Raw genomic sequence first — 13583 nt, forward strand, 5'->3', positions numbered from 1 at the left:
CGTGTTTTGTTTCACTGTCAAACATCTTTACTTTGGTCTATAATTTAACCATAAATCGTCTTACAAACGAACAACGCTTGCAAATCATTGAATTTTATTGTAAAAATGCGTGTTCTGTTAAGAAAGTTTAAGATCCACTTTTTTATCGAAAAATTGTGTTCAGCGTCGAAGCTCGTTTTTGGATCAATGGGTACGTAAATAAGCAGAATTGTCGATTTTGGAGTGAAGATCAGCCCGAAAGAATTGCAAGAGCTACAAATGGATCCAGAAAAGGTAACAGTTTGGTGCGGTTTATGGGCTGGAGGTATCATTGGACCGTACTTCTTCAAAGATGCTGCGAATCGTAACGTAACTGTGAATGGTGAGCGCTACAGTGAAATGATATCCAACTTTTTTTGCCCAAAATGCAAGAGCTTGACTTGCATGACATGTGGTTTCAGCAAGACGCTGCCACATACCACACAGAACGCTTAACAATGGACTTGTTGAGAGGCGAGTTCGGTGAACATTTTATTTCCCGTTCGGGACCTGTCAATTGGCCACCCAGATCGTGCGATATAACGCTTTTAGATTATTTTTTGTGGGGCTATGTTAAAGCTCATGTCTATTCAGACAAGCCTGCTTCAATTAACGCATTGGAAGGCAACATTAAAGCATTTATATGTGAGATACCGGCCGAGGCATTGGAAAGAGTATGCCAAAATTGGACTTAGCGGATGGACCATTTGTAGCGCAGTCGCGGCCAACATTTGCATGAAATAATCTTCAAACATTAAATTATATGGACTGTACTATCGATTTAAATAAAAATTGCATGCATTTTCTGAATTTTACGTGTGTTTTTTTGAAAAACTTTCCTATAGATCTTAAAACATCTTACTTATGTAAGTAAAATATTAATATTTATCAAAAATTATTGAAATGTATTGTATAATGTATTGCCTATTACTTAACTCATCCCACCGAACGGAGCTTGTCAATTCTTCATATTCACGTCATCCATGCGCACGTTGATGATTTCCTAATTTGCTAAGTGTCTTGTCGTGTACAGTTGTTGCTTTCAAAATTAATTACACTACATATGCCTATGTTACATACAAACGAACGCATACAAAGAATCAGCAAGCTTTGCGAAATGCCCAGTTCTGGTGGAATTTGTCAGGGCATGTGGATGTGGGTACATTGAGTGAATTTTACTTAAGATTTACGTAGTTATAGTTATTCTAAACAATGGCGAGCTGGAAAAGTTAAGAGTGTGGGGGGCACTACTTAAATGATAAAATACTATTCATGTGCCGCGGTAAAGCCAAAAATATGGATTTCATAACTAAGGAATATACTTGTAAGTATCCAGTTTTGGCACCTAAAGACGACTTGATGCTCATTTGGAAGGAACTTTTATGTGTGCGCCATCTAGCTCGGTTTGCTGGCAGGTTATACCTCACTTCATCTCCCCAACGTTGATTAGGTCTTCTTCTTTTTCTTCTTCTTCGGCGTGCACCAGTGGGCTCCCTCTCGAAGGACTGCCGTGACGGAGCAATTTCGTTCATCCTCGCGACATGGTCATGCCAGCGCTGCAGCTATATTTGAATACGCTTCACTATTTCCACATCTCGGTATAGTTCATACCGCCCACTGTTCCATCGGACACTCATTCTCGCCTAGCGAAGAGGACCAAAGATTTTTCGGAGAATTTGTCTCTCGAACGCTCTCATCAGTTGTCATCATCGGCAAAGCTTCTGCGCCAAATACAAGGACAGGGGTGATTAGGGTTTTGTACAGTGTCTTTTTGTTTTTCGAGAGAGGGCTATATTTCCCAATTGCCTACTGAGTCTCAAGTGACACCTGTTGGCAAGAGTTTTCTTTCGTTTAATCTCTAGGCTGACGTTCTAGCTGTATTGCAAAAGTAATCATCCAATTTTGTTTTTGAACACATTTTTTACCAATTAAAAAAAAATGATTTTGAGTTACGAAAATCTTTAATTTGACTTTTACGCTTCCCATTGACTGCAGCTTCCAACCGCGCTAATAGCGCAGACACACCAAATTTAGCGCAGCCCTCAACTATCTGTGCGATCCCTCTGGCGGAAAAATGCGAAACACAGATGGCGCTCCAAGCAGTAAGAAGGCGTTGTTCCTAAGCAACGACAGGTGGGCATTCCCACTACTTGGGACTGGTAGCGGGGGGCTACCTGCCAGAAATCAAAATAGATTAAGGGTTACATGGGTTTCGATATCGATTTATTTTTTTGGCTTATTAATTTCTACAACATCTCAGTAATATTATCCTAAATTTACAAGTCGATCCGAATAATAAATTCGGAGATACAGCCTTTGGAAGGTGTGCGCTCCAAGCCATTTTTATTGTTACTCAAAACTTTAAACGCGTTTTTCTCGGAACTGTGTTTTCAAAGTCGGTTGTCAAATGTTCTCGAAAACTACTCAATCGATCTTGATGAAATTTTACAAAGGTGTTTGAAATACAATTTACTCCTGCTTGAACGAAGGATTTTGTTTTTTTTTTTTTCAATTACAATTATGTAAAAAAAACAAAATGTCAAGCAAATTTGACCGGAATTTTCACTTTTTTGGAAAAATGTCTGCCAAAATTCCAATTTTTACTTGTTTTTCTTTCCTTCGTTCAAGCACGAGTTTATGGTCTTAACTAAAGCACTTATTTGTGTTTTTTCATTTTTGATGAGTCTGTCAGGAGTTATGCTGACAACGCGGACGCACCTTTTTTTCAAGGGGTCACCGGAAATGACGTCACAATGGAGGAGTTTTAATTTTTTTTTTTTTGAAAATTTCAGAAATTATTCTTTAAATATGTATCTATAAGACAAAGAAAAGTTTGAATTAAATAAATAATTTTTTACATAGAAAAAAAATATATTGAAAATAGGGCTTTTTTTACCCGACGAAACCGATGTAACCCCTAAACGAAACCAACCCAAGATTGAGTCTTGTCGAGACCCTATGCTCCTGCGAGGAGTGAACAAGGAAAAAAAAATATTCAACACAAAAATGTTGAACAGTACTAGCAAACCCGGCCCCCTTCGCTGGGCACACTAAAATAGAATAGATATGGTTTAGAACAGGAAATATATGGTTTTCATATTATTTATTTCTTTATTCTTTATTCAAGCGCTTTGGCATAAACAATATTTTTTGTTTTTCTATTTGTTTTTGAGTAAATAATTATAAAATATAAATTGAAAATCAGGAAAAAGAAGATTGTTTTTAAATTTCAAATCAACGCATATGAATAAACAATCGTCTTTTTTCCTGATCATCCATGAATTTTTCGTTTCAATTTATATGTTTTATTAAGCATTGGAGCTTTTTTAACCATTATCCATTTATATTTTTCAAAAAAACAAAACGAAAAAAAATTTTTTTTCCACGAACACATTTCGTAAGAAATTATTCACTGTTCCAAAATCCACTCCAAAAAAGTTCACAAACAATTTTTACATGTTGCACTTACGTTTTTTCCTTATGGCATCCAAATCAGAAAGAAATATTGACACATTGTAACTCACACTGTCAATTTGACAGTTCAGTTCCGCCCCAAGCGTTAAAAAAGTAAGCGACATTATGGCTGGTTCAAAAGAACGCTGTACCCGTTGCCACTGCTCCGAATTACAACCAAACTTTACGAAACCCATTTTCAATACTTACTTAACAATGTGCATATGTTTGGTTTAATTCGGTGCAAAGACACGGCGGGTCCACGTTTTGGTATATATTTCGAGACCCTAGTCATCAATAGGTATGAAAATTACCCCGTATTAAAGCACTTATCAACAGCTTTCATTTGATACCCATATTGTACATACACAACCAAAGGTTACCCGGGTCCACGTTTTGACCTATATCTCGAGACCCCAGTCACGGAGCGGCATGAAAAATACTCTGTACTAAAGCATTCACCAACAGCTTCAATTTGATATCCATATTGTACAAACACATTCTAGGGTCCACGTTTTGGTCTCTATATCGAGACCCTAGTCACGGAGCGGCATGAAAAATACTCTGGACTAAAGCATTCACCAACAGCTTCCATTTGATACCCATATTGTACATACACATCCGAAGGTTACCCGGGTCCACGTTTTGACCTATATCTCGAGCCCTATTTCCAAAATAAAATATAATCCATGTTACTCGTGGATGATGTAGCTTTCAAATGGTGAACGAATTTTTAAAATCGGTCCAGTAGTTTTTGAGCCTATTCATTACAAACAAACAAAGTTTTCCTCTTTATAATATTAGTATAGATGAATGAATGAATGAATGAGGTTTGCACTTCGGCCTAATGGTCCATTGTGCTCAGGATAGAACTGAGTGATTAAACTCAGGATAGAGCTGGATTTCCTGGCTGCAGTTGCCCAAAATGTCTCAGCCTTCTCCGCGCTATATGCCATTCCAGGAGAAGCTGCATTAGAGACTCCATATTTCAGTATTGAATATAAAAAAATTTAAAATCTAAAGCTTATTTCTAAAATGAGCACATTTAAAATATAAGAGGGAGAAAACATGTTAAATAGCAAGAATGGAAAAGAAAAGGAGAAAAAAGACGAGAGGCGGTAAAATGCTAAACTTCGCGCGTATATTTTTTGTTAGGTATAGCCGAGCTTCTCCTCGAAATTGTGGTGTGCGTCTTGATGTTCCCCTACAAATGGTGTGGCCTACGTACCTACATAAATGAGAAGTCAGAAACATTTTGAAGCAAAGTAGTTAAATAATATATTTATTATTATTTATTATTTTTCATTTATTATGAATCTGGCTAAAGTCAATACGAAGCGAAAAGAGCTCTTGAAATTACAAATCTGGAACTTTTTTGCCCTTGACTCTGAATACTACTTAGTCTAATCGCTTTATGATACAGGAAATTTTATTATTATTATATTATTCGATGTTCTGTTTTTCTTAATGAATGATACCAATCGTTCTCATTAAATTGAAATAGCTTGACTAGAAAATTGAGAATTCCATGCATTATACATATAAAAACATAAATATGTGCATTCCATATATCCGCGTCATCATTTACAAAGTCACTGTCTGTCATTTAATTGTAGCCTCATTTAGGGTGTTTCTTATTGATGACGACAATATACTTACACATATTTACATTACGTTACCTAAAGCAGCAGGTTAATTACTGAATTGCACATTCTCATGCAGACGTAACTGCTGTTCATTCTGCAAGTCTAACAAATTGTAAAATTGCTGCTTAAATATGACGCTTCCGTAAAATTGTTGCTTAAGTCGAGGAATTACATATATCTTAGTAAAATATCTGAAAAATGGTCCCAGGCTATTTCTTTTAAATTTGACTTCATATATAATTGGCACATACACCCTTTTTGGGTATTTGGCCGAGCTCCTCCTCCTATTTGTGGTGTGCGTCTTGAAGATGTTCCACAAATGGAGGGACCTACAGTTTCAAGCTGACTCCGAACGGCAGTTATTTTTATGAGGAGCTTTTTCATGGCAGAAATACACTCGGAGGTTTGCCATTGCCTGCCGAGGGGCAACCGCTATTAGAAAAATATTTTTCTTAATTTTGGTGTTTAACCGAGATTCGAACCGACGTTCTCTCTTTAAATTCCGAATAGTAGTTACGCACCAACTCATTCGGCCACGACGGCCGCCGTCTTAACTTTACTGTAGAAAAACTGTGAAAAAAAGCCTACATACATTCCGTCAAAAAAGTACCGGGAAGTGTTCAATAAAACTCAAAATAATTGTTTAATCATCAACATTTATTTTGTTGCCTTCAAAATATGCGATTAGTCCAGTCATCAAAGCACCTTTTAAAGGCGTTTGAAGAGATCTTCTTCAGCTCCTTCAGCGAATTCTCGTTAATGGTCTCTGTCCACTCAAAAGGGCGTAAGTGGAGTGGAATTTGTTGTTGTTTACCTTTCTTAAACTTAAATGATGGTTTTCCAACACCATTTCCTTGACTTTGTCGACGATTTCATCCGTTGAAGACGTTGATGGACGACCAGATCGGGGCAAATCTTTCACGACTTCTCGGCCCTCTGCAAAAGTTTTATACCACTCGTACATTCGTGTTTATGATAAAGCGAAGTTATCAAGGCATATTCGACTGATTTGAAACCAATTACCTACACAACTTGCGCAGAAATCCAAGATGTGAACCCATTATAGCTAATGATGATGACTATTCATTTCATGGAATTTATTAAAAATAGATAAATAAATAATTGGCGCGTGCACTTTTCTTCTCTCCAGTGCCATTTCTGCGTTTCATTTACCTGAGGATGGGTTCCTCGTTCGTTAATCTCAACAGTGCGTTGTTGTTGTAGCAGCATAAACATTCCCCGTACTTACATACGGAGAACCGATTGGCTGTCTGAAAGTATTTTAATTTTTACTTTCTCTAACCCTCTTTTGTATATGATTTCCACTGTTTCCATTATGGCGAGGAGCTCCGCATGGAAAATTGTGGTATCTGTACTTAGTGTTAAGGATTTGTGTGCTTGGCTAGGCCCCACTATTCCTGCTCCTACTCCTTGGAGCGTTTTGGAACCATTTGTGTACCATTTTTTTGAGTCATTGAGTGGGAAGATAAGTGAGCCTTAGTGCCCGAAGGCGCAGAAGCGACGCGCAGCTATGTTGAGACACACGGCATGGATTTCCAATGGACAGTGCCCTGTTAAGCGCTCACAATGAACAATGCGGTTGCTCGATTGCTGCTGATTCATCTGGACTTTAGTAAGAGTTTACATGCCAGTGCTAAGAGCAGCCTACAGGTAACCAACAAAGGGAACCACCTAACACTCTATGTGCGAAGAAACCACCTAAAGAAAGCTCTGCCTAGACAACTCATTGACCTTATAGTTTCCCGTAATGCCCTGTAACTGGCTACTCATATCAACCCGATAGCGAAGTATATTCGGATGAGATTGAAGGGAAAGTCACGCATTCGCAGACGTACAATCAATGAGATTCGAGTGGTGGTAAGCTGAGATATAGACATTCAATAAGAGACTTGGTATTATCTGCGTCATTTCTACTTACATATGTGGGTCTTTGATCTTAGAGTTTATGTCCTTCTGGATTAACATATATTACATTCATATGCATGTGAGTGTGTATGTAGATATGTATATTTCAAGCTACTTAAACTTTATTATTGCCAGATATGTTATGTGTTCACACAAATATTTCCAACTGAAGTGTTTCATTTCCGCTTTCCACTTTTGTTTTTGTTATTTTCGTTAAATTCATTTCAAACTCAAGGTGAATTTTGGATTGCCTGATAAGGGCAAAAATGTAATATTTGCCACATATCGATTAACTCATTCACGCAGCTGCTTACTTTTCTACTGTGTTGCTTTTGTAAGAGTTCAAGTTCTTACAAAACTGTTTCATTGGGACACGATTATTTACACATTATCCACATTGTAAATTATGTTACTTTATGAGGCTACGTACATGATTTTCGAAGCCAAGCAGGAGGAAGAGAAGAATCACCAGCAAGGGCGTTCCTTTGAAATACCAAAAATGTAATAATAAAAATTAAAAAATGTTTATATGTAAGCAAATTGTTTTGAGCTACTTCAAGTGAAATTAAGTAAAAATAAAGCGACTAATCTTTAGAAGTTATTTTTAGTCCGGAACTTAATTATGTTTTAATTACTCTGCATACCTCGAGCAAGGCAACCTTGATGAAACTTATTGTAGCTTTTAAAAATAGAGTGATTTTCCTCTGATTTGTTGGTTGGTCACGCATATACATATATATAAATATTTAGGCTTATAACCATAAACAATGTGTAAAGGGCGGAAAATATCAAAAGAAAATAAATATGCTAATAACAAGGTTATTTTTGCTTTGGCTGTTGGTTTTACGAGTACCAAAATATTTGCATTATTCAAAGTTGCGACTTATTTTATTTTATATTTTATTATTGTATTTTATTGTTTTATATTTTATTATTCTATTGTAAAAAGCATTTGCGAAAATACTAGGCGCGCAACTAAGTTCTCGCTGTTTTTTTCATGAAAATACAACTTTATTCTGAAAAAATTGTTACAAGTGCAGCATTGAAAGTATTGTCCATCGCTGGCTACTACTTTTTCCCATCTTTCTGGTAGATCTCGTATACCGCCGAGGTAAAACTGTTCATCTTTTGAGGCTATCCGCGGATCAAGCCATTTTTTGATGTCTTCATATGAATGGAACTGCTGGTCAGCTAGACCATGTGCCATTGATCGGAACAGGTGATAATCGGACGGCGCAATATCTGGAGAATATGGCGGGTGGGGTAGGATTTCCCATTTCAGTGTTTCCAGGTAGGTTTTAACGGGTTTGGCAACGTGAGGCCAAGCGTTGTAATGCTGTAGAATCACTTTTTCATACCTCTCCGCATATTGCGGCCGTTTCTCGTGCAGTGCTCGGCTCAATCGCATCAATTGAAGTCGATACCGATCCCCAGTGATGGTTCGCTTGGTTTTAACAGTTCATAATAAATAACACCAACTTGGTCCCACCAAATACATAGCATAACCTTCGCAGCGTGAATATTTAACCGAGGCGACGTCGTAGATGCATGACCAGGAAGTCCCCATGACTTTCTTTTCTTTGGATTGCTGTAATGAATTCATTTTTCATCACCTGTCACGATGCGATGAAGAAACCCTTTCCTTTTTTGCCGCTGGAGCAGTTGTTCACAGGCAAAAAAACGACGTTCAACATCCCTTGGTTTTAACTCGTAAGGAACCCAAGTTCGTTGTTTCTTAATCATTCCCAAAGCATGCGATCGCTTGGAAATGGATTGACGGGTAACTCCTAATACTGAAGCAAGCTCTTCTTGCGTTTGACACGGATCCTCATTGAGCAATGTCTCCAATTCAACGTCATTGAAGGTTTTTGACCTTCCTTCACGAGGACGGTCATCAACATTAAAATCACCGTCTTTGAAGCGACGGAACCAATCTTGGCACGTTGTTTGACTTAAAGCAGCATCTCCATAAACTTTTTGTAGCTCTCGATGCGCTTCAGCTGTCATGTTTTTCGAATGAAAGAGAAAAATCAACACTTTCCGCAAATGACGATTATTCGGCACAAAATCAGGCATTTTCACAAAACCAAAAGTATATTATACCAAAACAAAATCACTAATTTGTCGAAGCAGTTTGTTTACGATATGTCTAAGCTTGGTTTATGACGTTTAGGTTATGTTAGAATCGATTAGCACACACTGCTGGCGGCATCTATTGACAAACAGCGAGAACTTAGTTCCGCACCTAATAATAAAATACCAAATAAATGGCCAACAAGTGTAATAGTGCCAATACATAAGAAGGGCAATAAGACTGAATGTCGAAATTATCGAAGAATACCGTTATTGAACGTTGGTTACAAAGTGTTCACAAACATTGTGTACGAGCGTATCAAAGTCTATGCTGATGAAATAACAGATGAACACCAGTGTAGCTTTAAAAGCAATCGATCGACAATTGATCAAGGTTTCCTGGTAAAGTTTTGAAAAAAATTTCGATATATTCTGCCAAGTTATTGATTTTAAACCAGCGTTTGATTTGTTGTAACTGATTGAACTGGTTCTCTGCACGTTGAATAATACTACTAGCAAGGTGCTAGTACAAGGCGAAATGTCTGAATCCTTCCAGATCCTGTCTGGTGTTAAACAGACGCTCTGATTTTCAACCTTTTCAACAGCTGCAAGTTAATGGCCGGATCACATGGACTTATGCTGACGACGTTCTCATCATCGCAAAAAACAAAAACAAACTAATTCGCATATTCAGGCTGCTAGAAACAAAAGTAAAAATTATAGGATTGAATGTCAACGCCGAAAAAACTAAGTTTTTGCTTCGCTCAGCACGTAATATGGATGCCAACAATATAGCTATAGATAATTCTGAAATCTTAGTTAATGAAATGTTAATGAAATCGGTAAGTTAATGATATAAACCAGCTATTGCGATTTGAAAGAACCATAATGAGAAGAATCTACGGTCCTATTCGGCTTGAAGACAGCAGGAAAGAATTCAAAAAAGAGTGTTTACTTTGCGGCCAATTGGCGGAAGAAAGAGAGGCCGACCAAGAAAGAGATGGCTTGATGACGTAGAAGCAGACTTAAAAGGGATGAACGTTCGTAATTGGAGAAATGAGGCAAGAGAGAGACTAAATTGGAGAAGTATTGTTGATGAAGCTATGGTCCACCACATACTGTGAAGCTAAGAGAGAAGGAGACTTATTTTACACCCAAACGCAGATGTTCATTCATTCTATTTATAATACTCGTAGGTATTTGAATTACCGTCACCGAATGGGTCTCTGCGTGACTGCCATGCGATTGTCTGGAAATCTAAACCTACAGTAGGTGTGAATCACCAAATTAAAAAAAAGATTTTTTTAAAAGCGGCCTCTCCTCGCAAGGCAATGGCAAACCTCCGAGTGTATTTCTGCCATGAAATAGCTCCCCATAAAAAACTATTTACCGTTCGGAGTCGGCTTAATCTATTTGTGGAACAACATTCAGACGCACGATACAAATAGGAAGAGATCTGCCAAACAGCTAACAGAAGTGTACGAGCCAATTATTTATTTTTATTATTTAATTTTTAAGATTCTCAAAATGCTCCTGAAAACTGGAGGGATGTATAGTAGTAAACTTACAGGACACTAGCCGCGAGGTATGCATGCTGCGAGACTCGGCATTACTTCGAGTCCTTTTTGCGTCAGTTGTATGGAGGATGAGGTGGATTCATATCAGCACTTAGCACTCCTTAACTGCTAAGATTTAAATATCTTGGCTCTTATCTCTTTGCTACGCCTGATGATATAGCAGGCATTGATATAATATTAAAAAGCCGATGAATTTCATTATTAGTATGCAGCGGCTAACACCACCGAAAATCAGTCATCGTTCGGGTGTCTTCACCAAATACAATACAAACAATGAAATAATGAGCTTTCTATAGAAAAATTTAAGTCCATCATAGTTTTTTTTTTTTTTTGAACAACAAAATTAGATCATAAAAGTAATTAAGTGAAAGCAATTAAAATTATGGTTCACTGTATTTTGCATTGATATCAATTGTGGTTGTATGCTTATGAAACGGAGTGTATATAGTAGGCTTGATAACTTCTTTTTCATACTTTCTTAACGCTCTTCATTTTGCCGCTATGTAATATCTTTTAATTAATCTTAAGATAAGGCAAACAAGTGGAATCACAGAAATCGCAAAAGGCAAATTGTCGTTAATTAAACTAGATTAAGTGTAAAAACAAAAGCAAAAACCAGGAGTGAGCTTCAACGGTCAGTGATCGTCGATAAGTAGGGTAAAAGAGAAATGTAGAAACACGCGGAAGAATGAAGAGAGCGTAGTCAGTTAAAGAGTTTTCTGCTGGTGAGATTATGTGTGTTTGCGTTCTCATAGCGTGAACCATACAGGTGTTTGGTGTCGACACCGTTAACTTCGACGTCAACGTCAACGCTAACGTTGACTGCGACTACTACGTAAGCTTTTACAACATGTATGTATGTATGTACTTGTGTGTTGTTGTCTCGCCACAATAACATTACAAACCACCAGCGATTTCTTTGTTAATGAACTAAAATCCGTAATGATTCATGCATTCATTCATGATTCTTATCAGCGGCGACCACTATCACTGATTAAATGAAGATTTCCGAACAGCAGCACTACCAACGAGATCGATAAGTGAGACAGATGTGAGAGAGTTAACACATACACATACATGCAATCAACCTGTTGGGTGCCAGGTGCTTACGAGCACACGACCAAGTTGTGAGTGAGTGGTCGAGTCGTGAATTTTCGAGTAAACGATGTAATATACATACCTACATACATCCGTGCTGTGCTCAGGTAATGCGTACCGCCGAACTGTGGAACGATATGTTTTTCGAAATGCTTTTTCGAATTGCTTGTTGAGTGTTATTGTTGCATCTTTTATAAGGTTTTAAGTTGATGTCTTTCATTTTTATTTTCGTTGATTTGCGGCTTTAATTGTTTCGCCGTTTGCCACTTTCGTGCGTTGGGCATGGATGTATGTGTGTGGGTGTATGTATGTATGTGAATGTGTGATAATTTTGAGCGACAGCTGGAGAGGTGACTAGCTGGCTGGCTGGGCTCGTTGATTTGTTGGCTGATTGAATTGTTGGTCGTTTATTGGGCTCTAGCTAAAGTTATAGCGATCGCTGCTAGTGCTTTATTATAATACCGAGTGTCAGCCGCCATCGACTACTCAGTGTACGATATCCCGGTGAACGGTTAAGACGGTTGAAATTTCAAAAATTCGAATTTCGACCAAATTTCGGTTCCGTTTAGACGAGTTTCTATTCGTTGAGTGTTGTGCGATACGCGTAGATACAAAACTTTTTGAATGCATATACCAAAATAACTAATTGATGGTGTAGCGTTTTTTATGTTAAAATTTAAATAAATTGAGTGAATATTTGAAATTCCAAAATAATTAACGTGGCTTAAGTATAATTTTATGCGTTAGTAAAATTATTATTTAATTTTAAGTTTCCAAAGTGTTTGTGTTGAATGTAAGCAGACATCTTTTTTTAATTTTCTTAATAAGTCGACACGTGCATAAATTTTGCATATTTTTGCTGGAAGACGAAAAGAGTAAAAAAAAAAAAATTCAAAAGTTGTTGAGTTGAAATGAATTGAATTGTGTTAAGTGTTTTTATTGCTTATTGGTACACAAATGTTTAAAGAGTCAAGCTTGAAGAAACAAATTGAAACAAAATAAAAAAAACCTATATCGCTCAACAGCACCTCAGACATGTTTGGCCGTATTGGCCACTTAACTGGCCAGGCGAGTCGCAAACGTCGAGGGCGAACTTGGCTGAAAATTCAGCGACCCAAAGACGATTGACAGCCTAAAGGCCGCGCTGCTAACCTTTAATATACGTTTAAAGAAAAAACGAAAACAAAAAAGTAGAAAAAATGCACATTGAAAGGTTACCAAACCAAAAAAAAAAAAAAAAATAAAATAAATCACAAAAATTATCATAATGACCATGTGGCTATTTTTAGAATTTATTCTAAAATTTAACGATATCATAAATTGGTTCTGTGACTTTCATATACGCATAACCATTTTTGCCTACTTCTACGGTTTTTTTTTTGTTTTGTTTTGTCTCAAATAATTTGAGTTTCTTTCTTCAACAGTCGAGCTAAGATTTAGTTTTAACAGTAAATTGTGATTATAAGCAAATTACTCGATTTAATTAAATATAGTTCATGCGTTAAAATTTGCCTCACTGCAGTCACGGACCAGTTTAATAAAAGAAGAGAATAATGTAGCGTGATTGAGTGGCCGAATACTCATAACTGCAACTGTCAAAACTAAAATAATTAATAATAATACAAATAACAATAAATTAATTATTCAAAATAATAATACGATAATAAAAAAATATAAATTTAGTATTCATAATAATAATAATAATTAATATTAATAATAAAAATAATAATAAGAACTCAAAAAAAATTTTAAACTTGAAATAATTAATAATAATACAAATAGTAGCAATAAA

General features: G+C 36.8%; 1 protein-coding gene across 2 annotated transcripts in view; it reads left to right on the top strand.

Moving 5' to 3' along the window:
• LOC128857302 (solute carrier family 41 member 1) overlaps window positions 1–13583 on the top strand; it is a 109952-nt gene that overhangs the window by 30013 nt on the left and 66356 nt on the right. Inside the window, exon 1 of one of the 2 annotated variants that reach the window (XM_054093000.1) lies at window positions 12267–12584. The exons of the other annotated variant lie outside the window; for it this stretch is intronic. The gene's annotated coding sequence lies outside the window, so the exon portion shown is untranslated. Of the gene's footprint in view, window positions 1–12266; window positions 12585–13583 lie in introns of those variants that run through there. 2 annotated transcript variants of the gene reach the window in all.

This window comes from Anastrepha ludens, chromosome 3, assembly GCF_028408465.1.
Source record: "Anastrepha ludens isolate Willacy chromosome 3, idAnaLude1.1, whole genome shotgun sequence".
Classification (NCBI taxonomy): Eukaryota; Metazoa; Arthropoda; class Insecta; order Diptera; family Tephritidae; genus Anastrepha; species Anastrepha ludens.